Source organism: Eublepharis macularius, chromosome 3 (assembly GCF_028583425.1).
Source record: "Eublepharis macularius isolate TG4126 chromosome 3, MPM_Emac_v1.0, whole genome shotgun sequence".
NCBI lineage: Eukaryota > Metazoa > Chordata > Lepidosauria > Squamata > Eublepharidae > Eublepharis > Eublepharis macularius.
Window position 1 is genome coordinate 171,998,056 of NC_072792.1, and position 15,192 is coordinate 172,013,247.

Consider the following 15,192-nt stretch of genomic DNA (forward strand, 5'->3'; position numbering starts at 1 on the left):
GGGTCCTCCACAGACCTCTGCCCTGACCTGTCTGGGTGAGCCCCACAGCCCCAGGTGTAGGCCATCCCTGAGGTGGCTGCAACCCAGCCAGCCAGGCAGATGGATCCCCCCATCAAGCACCTAATGCCCCAGCCGTACAGCATGAGGGAAGGCCTTGTCCCTGGGGATCCCCGCAGGCATCTGCCTGTGCTATGGTAACCGCCACAAGCATACTGCACTGTTGGCAGATCTCGTTCCCCACCCCTGGGGAAGCACCATGGGGTGCTCACTGGCCTGCGGCCTATTCCCAAAACTCTCCTGCCAGTGACCTAACAAACAATGCCACCCAAAACCAATACCTCAAACCCCAGTCAACATTGCAAGGTAAGTGAAAAAAAACCCTTTCCCAGCAGCCAATCAGGAAAAAAGGGTAAAAAAATTCTACCTGGCTCTGAAAACAGCAGCCGGCTAATCCTGCACTATAACAGGGTGAGGTGGGTGGGCTGTGCGCTGAAGGCAACTGTGGCTGGGAGAGTGGAGCCGCCTGCAAATGACCCTTGGCTCCGCTCCTCAGCCAAAGCCCCAGAAGGAAGGGAGCCTGTCTCTCCCTCCCGGCGAGGCTGCAAACTATAGACTCCGGCTTGAACAGCTGCGCTGCCACCAGGTAAGCTGCCTTCCTGTGGGAGCACCTTGTGACAATGCACCTACAAGAGAACAGAAAAAAATATTTATTTATGGGGTGGATGGACTATTGTGTTTGGACTTCCTGGCCACTGTTTGCACTAAAGAAGATTCTTAGATAGAAATATAGTTTTTGTATTCGGATATTCCCTATTTATTGTTGGAAGTTGCTATTTGTTATTGCTATTTATTGTTGTACTTTGCACTTCAACACGTGACACTTATAACTATATAATCACATCAAATTTATTATTATTATATGAAAATTAATTATATGCAGTAGTTGATATATATCTTCCCCGGGACCTTGGGTTTCTATTTTGGTTACAGGTTTTTAATAAGGGTGGCTTTGTTGTGTTATGCCACTCCTGATCCCAGCTGGGTGAAGATGGTATGAAAGCATTGCCCCCTGCTCCCCTCCTTATCCCAGCTGGGTGATGTGTGGCCAGGTATTGACACTAGCTTTACTCCTGATCCCAGCTGGGTGAAGGTGGGTGGGTGGGCATTGCCTCCTGCTCCACTCCTTATCCCAGCTGGGTGAACGCAGTAGCAGGCTTTGCCCCCTGCTACATTCCTGATCCCAGATGAGTGAAGATGGGGGATGGGTATTGCCACCTGCTTTGCTCCTGACCCCAGCTAGATTAAGGTGGGGGGGTGGGCATTCCCCCCTCTCTGTTCCTGATTTCAGATGGGTGAAGGCAGGCAGGGGAAATTCTGCCACTCTGCGCCTGATCCCAGCCTGGGCTTTCCACTGTGGTGCAATCTCTGGTGTTCTGGCTGCCTCATCTGGGCATCCCTCCACAACAGTGCCCTCTGCTGAAACACTAGGATAGGAAGTGAGTTGTCTTGAATATGCTTAACTTTTTATATAGGCAGATTTAGGATATTTCTATGATCAGTCATAAATTCTTTAATTGTTGTCTTTTGTAAAAATACACAAAATAAATAACTTTAGTTTTTTCTGAACTTCTCCTGCCTCCAATAAATCTAATTGGTTCTTTAACAGCTTAATTTTTTCCCATTTCTCTTCATTCCTTGTTCTTCTGTGGTCTTGTTCCATTTTTTTCAGTTTTTGAGTTAAACTGACTTTTACATCCAACTTAATTTTTTTTCTTTTGGGACGCTATTGCTAACAGTGTTCCTCTTATGTAAGCTTTGCTGGCTTCCCAAATTGTTAGACCTGAGTTCGATCCTGGCCAAAGCCAGGTTCAGGTAGCTGGCTCAAGGTTGACTCGGAGTTCCATCCTTTATTCTGGAATAATCAATCAGTTGTTCCTTGCATTTTTGCAATACATCCTCCTGTAGCAATACAGGGTCATTCAGTCTTCGTCTTCTTTCTTTCTTATCTCCTGTTTGACAAATTAACCCTATCAGATTGTGATCTGCTATCACATTCTTGGATGAATTTATGCTTTATCTACTTTTGTCAGAAGGCTCTTGGATATCCAACACATCTATTCTAGAGTACATTTGGTTCCTGTCTGAGAAAAATGTATAATCCCTTTCCTTTTTATGTAGCCATATCCAAGTGTCCTATAATTCCAGGGTTGACATACAGTTGAATACACACTTTGGAAGTTTTCAGCTTGACCTTGTCAATCTATCAGTTTTGGAGTCAAGGACACCATTCGTATGTCTGAAAATTAAGGTCTCCCCTTCTTAAAATCAAATAATTTCTGGAAGAATCTCTCATACAATTTATTTCGACCATTGTTTGGTGCATATAATGAGACCAATGTCTATATCTGTCCATCAGAGACCCTTATCTTTAAGGCCCTATATCCTCCCTCTTCATCTTTCTTTTCTTGAAGAATTTCCAGGCTTTGATTATTAACATATATAGCCACACCATTTTTCTTCAGTTGTGATGACGATATATAGACCTTGCTCATTTTTTTTACAGTTTAGTGAGTGTTCTTGGTATTTTTAAAATATGGGTTTCTTGAATACATATAATATCTAGTTTAAGTTTCTTCAATTGATTAAAACTTTTTGTTCTTTTAGAGGGGGAATTTAATCCACTGACACATTGACTGGATGACTCTACTATTTTCAGTGAAACAAAAGGTCCACTCACATGAAGCCAGGAAGGTGAAGGCAGCACAAACAGGAAGGGAGAACTGTATCCTCTCCATTACAAAGCAAAGCAGCTTTGAAGAACTTTCCTGACCTGTCAGAGCCGGTGTGGTTTAATGGTTAGAATGTTAGATTCCTATCTGTAGACCTGCATTCAAATGTGCAGTATGCCATAGACCAGGGGTGGCCAAACTGCGGCTTGGGAGCCACATGTGGCTCTTTTAGACATATTGTGTGGCTCACGGAGGTCTCTGAGTATTGCCGTGACCATATATTTTAGTTTATTTTAGTTTATTTCCCTCCCTTCCTTCCCTTTCCTTCTTTTTTTCCATGTCTTTCCCTCCCTCCCTCCCCTTCTTTCCTTATTTCTTTCCATGTCTTTCCCTCCCTTTTCCTGTTTTTTCTTCCTTCATTCTTTCTTACCATGTCTCATATTTTCAACAAAAATGTTGTAGTTGCTAGGTCTGACTCAGAAATACCTGGGGACTTTGGGGGTGAAGCCTAGCAAGGATGTGACATCACTTTTGTGATGTCACTTCCAAATCAAAGGTCAGGTGATGGCTCTTCCCAAGCTCCACCCCTTCTAATGAAGTCACTTCTAGCATATTGCACTAAAACACTACCCTTCCTGTGATGTCACTTTCAGGACACTCTCCCAAACCCACCTCTTCATCTGAAGTCACTTCAATGCATCATGTCTTGCGGCCCTCAAACATCTGACGTTTAATGTATTGTCGAAGGCTTTCACGGCCGGAGAACGATGGTTGTTGTGGGTTTTCCGGGCTGTATTGCCGTGGTCTTGGCATTGTAGTTCCTGACGTTTCGCCAGCAGCTGTGGCTGGCATCTTCAGAGGTGTAGCACCTGACGTTTCGCCAGCAGCTGTGGCTGGCATCTTCAGAGGTGTAGCACCAAGGTGCTACACCTCTGAAGATGCCAGCCACAGCTGCTGGCGAAACGTCAGGAACTACAATGCCAAGACCACGGCAATACAGCCCGGAAAACCCACAACAACCATCGTTCTCCGGCCGTGAAAGCCTTCGACAATACAACTACTGTAGAGTTTTTGCATCGGACATTTTGGGAAGGTATTTTTGAATTTTAGTAAAATAAAAGGAAATAAATTAAAATTAAAAGAAGATAGCGATTTAACTGGCAAGTTAATAACTGATTGAACTTATATAAAAATAAAAGGATTGGTGTTGCTGATTGCAAACCTATTTTAACAATGGAGCTCAGAAGCAGGGCGGCTGCTTGGAGTGGATCCAAGCCCAGTCCAAAGATGGCAAAGAAAATAGAAAAAGACAAACAGGAGTGGCAGGCAAGTATGGAAGTTTTGGAAAAAAGAATGTTAGAAGGCATGCAAAAAATGGAGGAAACCCAAACTGAAAAAATAATTAAAATGGAGAATAATTTACATTCCATACAGTGAATAATACACAGTTTAGTAATTTTCACAAAGACAAGTTTAACACAGCTATAATAGCGACAGCTCCAAAATGAATATTTATTAAATCCTTTTAATAGCTCAAGTCCCCATCTTTGACGTACACAAGTCTCATCAATCGGGTATAGAACCTAAGAAAATGCAGCATGATATTCGCTAGTGCACACAAGGCTAGTAATTTTTGTTGGTGTACACAAGGCTATTCATAAAGTCTAGTTGTACATTTCAGGTGGCTGAGAAGATATCAAAGCCCGTGTCTGGCGTGGACTCAACTAGGGGCCGGATCTGCTTCCCTCTGCTTCATCAGGAGTCCCTCGTCAGAACCACCATCAAGAATTCAATCTTAAACTGAAAACTTTGCATCTCTTCAGCATGTATAGAGCATCTCTCTGCTGTGAAGCAAGAGAGCAGCAAGCAGGGCAGGCCTATAGGAATGTAATATTAAGGAAAAAATTCTGTAAAGATCCTCTGCATTCAGATTACATTTCCCAACAGCCATTGCCTACCTTAACTAAGGGTTACAAGTGACGAATGACACTTGAACGGCAAGTGAATTTCTCCCTGTTCACTTGCGCTCCACTCAATCCACTTGCCGTTCAAGTGTCATTCGTCACTTGTAGCTTGGCCCTAAGACACCAAAACAGTGATGCAAAAAGATATATGAGCTTTATTATAATAAAACCCAGATGTGGATGCCCTCATTAAGACATGTGCATAAAGATCAGTCACAGCAGAGAGTCTTCTGTATTTGTTACATCTAATTATTTACAGAATACAAGATCAAAGGTTAACACAGGGTTTATACAAATAATTCTTTGGAAATGCTGTCTTCAGGAATTATGGCACCTGATGGGTCTGGACGACAAGACAGTAAATACTTCCTGATATAAACATGTCCAAAAGTTTGGCACCTTCTTCTTACAGTGTGAGTCTTAGAGACTGCTTTCCAAAGCTATTTCTTGATTAAAGGAAAACAAGAAATGTTGACATTCTTGTAGTTGCTGTAAGGTTACCATGAGACTGCTAAGCTAAAGGAAGAATGTTCCCTGAGTGTGTGTGTAGGTCTGCTTCAATAGCACTCAAGTATGGGTGAAAGGTTATAAAATTCCTTAATATGTATATGTCTAAAGAATACTAGAGGATTTTTCTATCTTAGGGACCCAAATCCACTTACATCCCTCTCATGACCTCCATTTATCCTCACAACAACCCTGCGAGTAGAGTTGCCAGATGTTCGGTTTTAAGCCAAACATTCCAGTATTTTCTTGGAGTGTTTGGGGAAAATGGAATCAAAATACCAGACACCTGGCAACCCTAGCTGTTTATGGGAGGAGCAGCTGGCGAGCCCAGCCTAGTGAGATTTCCTCTGGCCTCACAGTGTATTCTGCACACTAAGGGAGTAGCCAATTTTCCCATTGACTTACAGAAATGTTTTCTTCAAAGTTTTGCATCCATTTTATCATACAGTTTTTCACTTGTTCCAATTCTGTAGCATATTGCAATAGGATTTTGGGTCTCCACTGATGAGTTATTCAAACTGTTTTTATTTAGAACTAGCTTTTTTGAAGTCCAACCTATCCATCTGGGTACATCCAGCTGTCCTTTTCCTCATGATCTTAAATTCCAAAATGGTGTCTTGTCAATCAGTTCTTCCCAGTTGGCGGGAATCAGATCCAAGATAACAGACCACTTGCTTTCCTCCTCTGCCTTCTGGAGGATGAAATTGTCAGCAAAATGAGTCAGGACTTTGATTTTTAGCAGACCTTTCATTTTTAGCAGAGTTTGACTTCCAACAGATAGCACAGCATTTGAAATCAGCCACGAGCACTCCGTCCTGTCTCTTTGCTAGTTTTCTTATCTGGTCTAGGGAAGTTTTGTAATCTGGGCATCCAAGCCCTCCACCTCTAAAGCAGACTGCCACAATGATATCACTATTATTTCTCCTTTTAATTTTACCCAGAGGCTCTCAACTGTCCTGCCATGTGCAGATTCATGAATTTCCTCCTCTAATACTAATCCTGCCTTTTTTCTTTTTGCTCTATTCCTTTAAAAAAAAATCTTCTTGTATTAAGAGTTCAGATTCCTCCTGTTTATTTCCCATATTCTTCATGTTAGTGTAGAGGCATCGGAAGACATGATTTATGCCCATTGCAAATAATTACACTCCTATTTCTCCTACTAAGAAAATAATGACATTCAGGCCACAGTGAGAAGGAAGAGTCTCAGGACCTCTTTTTTTGAAAAAAAACTCATTCATTTAGAACATAATTCATGATAGATTTAATTTTGGTTGCAGAACCAAGTATTATGCTTCTACACTAGCACCATCGGGCTGTAAGAGAGAACATGCATGTGTGAAAGCTGAGCATGTGTGTTTTGGTGTTCTGCAGCCACCCAGAAAGCTCTTGCAAATGCTTCAGCCATTGGTTAATCCAGTCATTGATGAATTGGTGGCATGTCCGTGACTAGGATGTGCATTTTGAAAATTTTCATGATGTTTTCGAATCCATGGCTGTTGAGTGAAATGCTTATTGTGACTGGGAAGTTTTCTGATGCCTGGAGGAGGTCAGGGTGACGTTCATAACTCTCTGCTGCCATCCATTTTATACTTTCAACAACAGCTGAGCTTATTTCTGACTTGGAATAAGAACCTTGGTCTCTCAGTCTAATGGTGCAATGCTAAGCAGAGTTATACCATCAATGAATATATAAGGGGGTCACTGCTTAGGATTTCACTGCAATGCTCTAAGCGAATGAGCCATGCTAGTTCTTAACACAAAGTTCAGAGAAATAAAGGGTTGTCATCCAATGCAAAGGCTTCAATGAGAGTTTCTAAATGTGACTGGAGAATGTATTGGAAGGGAAGTGGAGCACCTTCCTTTGGGGAAAGGCTAAGCATTTTGGGGATTTGGGGTCTAAAGAAGAGACGATGAAGGGAAGACACAAAAATGGTTTATGAAATTAGATTTGAGGAGCAGAAACTGAACAATAATGTTTCCTGATGAAGGTGATGAGCAGTAGTCTCCCAACTGGCAAAAAAAGTACTATTTCCCTTAGGGTGTTGCTGTTTGCAGGGGCTTGCATCTAGAAAAAAATTGTTGTGGTGTTGTATGCAGGGATGTTGGGGGTGAAATTTTAGCATGAGTTTTCCATTGGGACATTACCACATCGGTGTTAAAATTTGTCAGGTTTTTCCCATTCTCATGATTTTTGTGGCTGTTCTTTTCAAAGGGGAAGGAGAGGCTCTGGGGCAGCTCTTTTTGCACTTAGCTGCACAAAATCACAAAGAACACAATGCTCCCTCTAATCTAAAGAACTCTTAAGTTTCAAGTAGATTGAACAAAGGGGGGTGATTTTACAGACCCGCAAAATAGGTGTGCTGTTACAGCAGAACAAAAATGCCTGTGTATTGGCTATAGAGATCCCTAGAAAATAAGGCCTGCACCTTTAAAGGACAGACTCATGGGAAATGTAGTTTTTTAACCATTTTTAGCCAATTTCCTCTAAGGAATAGTGGGAACTATGTTTTTTATGATACCTCTTCCACTTTTTGCCTTTATATTCACTCTCACGCAAGGGATGGAAAACCATCTTTATTTTTTTACTGTTAGCACATGAATAGGTTAGGCTAAATAAAGATTTATCTACTCAGTTTGAACCATGTCTGCCCTGCTGTTTTGAATGGTAAGCAGGATTCCTTTTGAGAGCTAGAATCTAAAATTCTAGCAGAGTGTGTTTTTCCTGTGCGTCTCCTTGAAAAATCCCATAAGTATCAAATAAATTGTGCAAAGCATTCAAATTCTACGGGACCCTGAAAAAGGCATGCCCACGGATAATTTATCTACATTCTTTTCTTGGTGGCATTTCACTGGGGGGAAGGGTTGAAGGGAGCATGAGTAGGGTGGGAAATGGCAGCTCTCTTTAGGATTGGCTGGCAGGGCTCTTTGCTCCTTACTTGCAACCATTCTGCAGTGTCACACATAAGACTTGAAAACCATTTTTTGAGATTCTTGCATCTCAAAGTTTTTTTTATGCAAGTGGCAATATGAAGCTGCAGGAGTTTGTGCATCTTAGCAATAAACAAAAGCCCTGGAAGATCTATTGCTGAATAAAATGCTTCTCGAAAACATGTGATATATAGTCCCCGAGCCAGGAATGAGTCCTCCTCTCTATTCACTGTATCTGCTTGATGGCAGAGAAACCCATGTCTGACTTTCACTTTTAGTAGGGTGCCGTTTTGAACTTACAATAAGCTATGTCCATGGAGACTGTACACTGAAGGAGGAAACAGTAATTTGTATTCTGCCTGAATGAATTACGCCGTTTTCCATGAAGGTATGGCTGCCACACTCCTCTTCAGATAGCCACTGGCTCCTACTGCATGTATAGTGGAAGTCCTACTACTGAGATTAGCAGCTCACAAAAGTCTAATCCTGTTTCCACAAGAACTAGTTCTCAGCTCCAAAAGCCAAATGAAACCTTTCATTTGGGCCAGTCCCAATAAGATAGAATAGTGGGCAACCTGTCGGTTCCTTGGGACTTTTCATTAGACTGGATGTTGAGAAACACCTTCTCTGCTCAAGCTCTTGGTTCATTTTATCAGTGGACTCAGAGGAGCTGGTCAGGGCTTGAATTCTGGTCACTGTGGCTCAATCTCTCCAATATGACAAAAGGAATGGTAATGGTTCTTAATAACGGTGGGTTTCCCCTTCAGTACTCCCTAATGGCTGTGGTCAAACACACCATCAGGACTTGGAGGTGACTTTTCTCAGTTTGGGGATGTGGGGCATGGTAAAGAAACCCTTTAGTCCTGCTGTCCAACCCACTTATTCCTCTGCTCCTTTTCTCCCCCTCTTCAACCATATCCAGTGGCACTAATAACAATTACTCAACTGTCATTCAAAGAAAGTTTTATTAACTATGAGAATGGAAAAGAGGGAAGCCATTGGTGTAGTGAAAATGATAATAGGAACAATAATGTGAAGGTATTTTTGGCTAATAATTTGCCTAACATCCAAGAAAGATGGGACATGAATTTTATGGTTCTGTGGCCCTAGTGTGGCAAGCTGCAGAGATTTCCTTGGGTATCTGAATCTGAGCTGGAATTTGAACTTTGACCCATTTATGTAGCTACGGTAGGAAACCTTTCATGGACCATATCACTCAAGCAACTGAGGACCAAACCAGTGGGGTCTCCACTGACGTACCCTAGAGTGCCCTCGATTGTTTGCCAATTGTAATTGTGTATGGCCCCTCTTCATGCTCCAACTCTGAGGCAGATTTCCCCCCTAAAAATCCAAGTTTGTCTGCTTTGGCTGAGCAGCCCCAAATAATGTGTCTTTATTTGTGTTTTTAAAGTTCTTTTTGTGTCCACCCTGATAAGCAGTTATTATATTGGCTTTTTAGCCCAGCCTAGACACTTGATTGGGGGTGGAGGAGAAACAGGGACCCTCTGTGTTTGAAATGGCACTGTAGACTGTATAGCATTCACAGAAAACTGCAACTTTACTGAATGGGCAGGGATGGAATATGGGCAGTCAGGGAGTGAAAGTGCTGAGGTAACATTTGTTGATAGAACAGAATATTCTTTAAATCACAGGCAAAATAATTTTCTTGGAGCTTATTTACAATAACAATGTTAGATCACAGAGTTCCCTTTTACAACTCAAGATTCCTGATTTAATTCACAACTGACCTGCCGTCCCCCTCAGAACAAAACCCCCTTTAGACACTGGGCAGGAATTATTCTAAATCATTTAAGAAGAAATAACCCTTCATCACTTGGATTGAATGGGAGACTCCTCTTACTACCCACTCACTCTTGCCAAAATACACTGCCAATTCTTTTGTGGATTTGTAAATGGGTTTCACCTTGTGCTGACTTTTACATTTGGAATTCTTAACTAGAATTGTTCCTTACTACATATATCCAGAGAGTTAGCCTTATTAGTCTGTAGTTGCAAAACAGTAAAAAGTCTGGCAGCACCTTTAAGACTAACCAACTTTATTGAGACATAGGCTTTCAAGAACAACAGTTCTCTTGTGCATCTGACGAAGAGAGCTATGGTTCTCAAAAGCTTATGCCTAAATAAAATTGGTTAGTCTTAAAGGAGTTACTGGACTTTTTACTCCTTAATACATGTTACAGTTCCGGCAAATGATTTCTTTTCCCTCACTTCAGAAGGGAACTTGTCTGACCTCCCCTATCAGACTTTCACACACTCAATTCCCAACTCCCAAGTGAACTCAAAATCCTGTTAGCACCAACTCTCATCCTGAAGGCTGGTACTGACTGGTTAATCTGAGAGAGAGGAGCAGCCTGTCAATCAAGCTCTCATTCCAGGAAGTTGTTAACTCCTTTCCTTCCAACTCTCTGAGAGCTGCACCTATTGAGCCTTCTTTAAAGTTCATTCAATCACAGCCCCCTTCAGAATGGAGTGACTTCATGAGATTGTTTTCTACAAGGCTTTTTGGTAACTTCCGTCATCTCCCTTGGGCCACATTCTGAATGTTTACTCCAGTGTGGTAAGTTGCAACTCTAGAGGAGGTAGAATTGAGCTGATGAAAATGGCAGTGGGGTAAGTGCCAGTTCCACCTCCTGAGGTTTTCTCTGTCCTCATCTAATCTAGTTTGCCTCTTAGCAAACATGGAAGCCAGAGAAGACAGAAATTGGCCTCAGTGAAGTGCACTGACCAGAGAGAGTCATCGAGGGGTGAAAAATCCATGTCCAAATTCTTGCTCAGCCAAGATGAAGGGTAGTCTTCAGAAAAATTTTCCTAGATTGTCTCAGTCTAACTTACCTCTCAGGGTTGAGAAATAATGGAAACTGAAATGTCAGTAGCATCTTTACTCTTATTCAGTTGTGTGATATTTATCCCATTCATTCTCCAGTGAACTCAGAGCAGTATATATGGTCCAACAGCCCCCAATTTTGATTTTTATGATAACCCAAGTTCTATCTTGGACCCTTTCCTTGTTACACCACCTATAACCACCACCAAAATTTCCTTATGAAAAACAAATGGCTTCATTGAAGTTTCTTGAAGATTGTTAGACCAACGTTCCAAGACATCCATCACCACTACAGTCATCACATGGGAAAGTGTCTGGGATGCTGTGGAGTTCTGATGTCAAAACCAAGAGGTCATTACCTACACCTCGTGGAAAGATTGCCTGTGGTGAAATTGAAATACTATTCAAAATGTAGCAGTGAATTCATTTCATAGCTTAGTATGGCTGTGGAGAAATGAACTAAGGGCTCAGAAACCACATTTGACCAAGCAACTTGCAAGTATGGATGCCCTTTAGGATTACTAAAAGTTTGAAGGCCTCAAGGCTTTATGGAAACTTTGGGTTTTAGATGCGGAAGAGGGATGAAATTAGGTAAACTGATAGTACTTTATGGTTATACTGAGGCCCATAGGAGGTTTTTGCTAATTCAAGGACATAAAGATTTAGGTATGCATCTGTTTGGAATAAGTTGTGTACCTTGATAGGGGAAAGAGGCAGGGAGAGAAGAAGAAACTTCATACCTACCTGAATGAAGAAGGCCCTCCATCCCTCTGCTGGAATTTGCAATTCCTTCTTATAAACTCCCGCTTTCTGCACAAAGATCAAAGAAGAGGGGGACAGGCAACATTTTTTAGTGTCTAGAAAGCTTAAAATATCTATAACTTGCAACACTACAACTATTTGCATGAATATATCAGATATTTGAATAGTGAAGTTGCCCCAATTTGTAGATAATGAAATCCATGGATTAGGACTACTTGGATGCAAGGGGAATTTTTCTCCTAACTTTGGGAATCCCTGAGGTCTAAAGATTAACCTTAAACCTTGAAAAATAGAAAGGAGGTTAAAAAGGAGAAGAAGGTGCCAGTTCGTGCACAGCAACGCCTCCTGTTTGAGCTTTGCGGCAGCCACCCGTTTTCTTCCCTGGTAGCATGGAGATGGGTGGGCAGTTGACCTGGCCTCCTCCATGTTTAATAGCTATTTAATAGCTACCTGTGTTATAAAAATCACAAGGCCCCTGGATTAAATGCATTTTGGTTTGCAAACAGGGGGAATCTAGCTAGCAGTTCCTGAGTCCCGCCCGGGGATTCAGGCATGAATGGAATGCCGAATGTAAATGCAGAGTGACCAGTGGTGATTAGTTTATAGTCCTCTCAGCTACAGGTAGAGCCAGAGCAAGAAAGGTCTTGCAGTGTCGCCCCACTTAACACATTCCTTTCCCCTCTTTCCGTGATGAGATCCCCTGCCCAAGACTGAGGAGAAATTAATTAGCACTCATACGCTTTGTAACTCCTTCCTGGGAAAAGGTCCATTCCCCAACTAATTTCATCAGGTCAGCTCCAGGGACACCAATTTGCAAACGTTCCTTTATGATTCAACAGGAGAGCAAAACCGTACTCTTTTGTCCCAAGCAATCAAGGTAATCAAACCTTTGTTACCCCCAGGAACTGACCATTGGAGTCTCTGTCTTTTGTTGCTACACCTCTGAAGATACCAGCCACAGCTGCTGGCGAAACGTCAGGAACTACTATGCCAAGACCACGGCAATACATCCCGGAAAACCCACAATAACCATTGGAGTCTTTGTTCCAACGATTGGGAAGGCTCTTCCACCTCAGAGCATGGTGTGCCTTATAAGAAAAGAGACACTTGCCCCGTTCAAATTGAGTAGTAGTGCATGCTTATTGGATCTGAAGTGCTGCTACCTTGAGGTTACTCTAAGCCTCTCGCTCTCTTGGCTGAGGATGCTGGATGTTTGAAGCTATTCTTTTCCTCTGTGGACTGGACTACTTTAACAACAACAACAACAGTACTTGGAACCATCTCAAAAAACTTTGCAATTCATATGGAAAAACTGCAGCTTTCTGGCATAACACCTACAGAACTGCAAAAGACGGTGCTCCTTGGAACAGCGTACATATTACGCCAATATCTGGTTGATACTTAGGTCTCTGGCAGAAACTTGTATCAGCTTAGCAAGGGCAATCAATAATAACATGACCTCTGCTTATTGTTGATTGTGTTTCAGATAATTCGAATAATAATATAAGAATGAATCTATATACCTCCCTTCAGAACTACTTAACACTCAGAGCGGTATGTCATAATTATCCCCACAACAATAATCACCCTGTGAGGTGTGTGGGGCTGAGAGAGCTCCTAGAAGTTGTGATTGACCCAAGGTCACCCAGCTGAAATGAGGTTGGCACATCCTGCATCTGGGTCCAGGAGGCCATAGTGCTCTGAAGCATATGCACCAAAGGAATGACCAGAGCCAGGGTCGCTGTGTCAGATGAGACAACGACAGTGAATTCCTTGAAAGGCCTCTGACCTCCACTGTCTGAGAAATGATGAGTCAGACCACCACTTTGGACTGAACTTGTCCTTCCAAGTTTTGGTTTCTGAGATCCTCAACATGAGAGTGGTCTGCTACTCCATCAAATGCTCAATTATGGCAATGGGTGGTGTTCCAGCGAGTGACAACATCAGAGATCAGGGATGACTCTCTCAGCCTGCTTCTAGCATAGTTAGTGAGTTGCTTTCACACTGTGTGAGAAGTTACTCGTGAATCACCAGCATTTCCTGAGGAGACAATTGAACTCATGAGTTGAGGGGTACTCTGCAGGTTCATCAGTATTGAGGGTTAGAGTGTCCTTGACCATGAGGTGAAGTTTGCAGGCCTCACAATAAATGTGCTTGAGGCCCACTCACACCACTGCTGCCTTCACGATTGCATCCGTCTCCATGTATCCTGTGGTTACAAAGCCCTCTCATATCCAGTCCAGTAACTCACTCTTGATGTTGGCAGTGACGTTCTCCACTGTGTGAACCATGTTAAGAGCCTCAACATGGATCAGAGTCCCTCATCTGGCCCTGCCATACGCAGGTTGTCTCATCCTCACCCTGGAGGTCATCAGGTTGTCACCAGTGTGCAGTGCGTTAGAGGTATACATGCTGTGACTAAGTGCAGGTCCAGATGTCTAACATGAAGTGTGCATTTCTGGTGGCACAAGAAAACTCTGCCTTCACATGCTCCTTGACAACACAGTAAACAGAGGGCACCACCGTCCTGCTCAGCATGGTTCAAGCAGGGGGCATGTAACAACAACAACAACAACATTTGATTATATACCACCTTTCAGGACAACTTAACGACCACTCAGTGGTTTACAAAGTACGTTATTATTATCCCCACAACAATCACCCTGTGAGGTGGGTGGTGCTGAGAGAGCTCTGAGAGAGCTGTGGCTGATCCAAGGTCACCCAGCTGGCTTCAAGTGGAGGAGTGGGGAATCAAACCCGGTTCTACAGATTAGAGTCTTGCACTCTTAACCACTACACTTCTCTGTCCTGTACCAAGGACAGAGTAGCTGTAGCAGGTCTCAGAAGCTGAAGTCCTCTACTGTGGAGAAAGGTTTCCAAGTGGCAAGCCTAGATGTCCTCTGGATCCCCCTCTTGGTACACTAGTAGCACATGATCAAACATCTTGGACAGAGATGCTTGGCAACCCTTCCCTAGAGGAAACCTGAGGGGAGATTGCTTGAGGTTGTTGCAGGATGACTCCCTCCTTGCTGGCTTGCTGGCTTGCTGACAGCTGTGTGGTGTCAGTCTCTCTTTCCCCCCGCCCCCATGAAACACCACTTGGCGGTGCTTCTATATGTGGATTCTGAGACTGGTCATCGAGAGATGATTCATGTCCTTCCCTGGAGTGACTCGGGCCCTACAGTGCATTCGGAATACCGAGGGTCCTCTGTCTTCTTAATATGCTCCCAGAAGTTGGAGGAAGAGGTACTCAGGCCAGACTCACCTTGTCCAAGCAGAGCAGAAGAAGATGGCTGAGGGCAAAGGGGTAGAAATGTGAGGGTCACCACTTCTATAATCTCTTCCTCTTCTCCATCATCCTCTCCTCCTGCCTTGGCATGAAAGGCCTGCTGCTGGCCTCAGAGGAAACTGGAGAAGGTTCACTGATGTTGGGCTGGTCTGCCAGTTTTTCTAACAT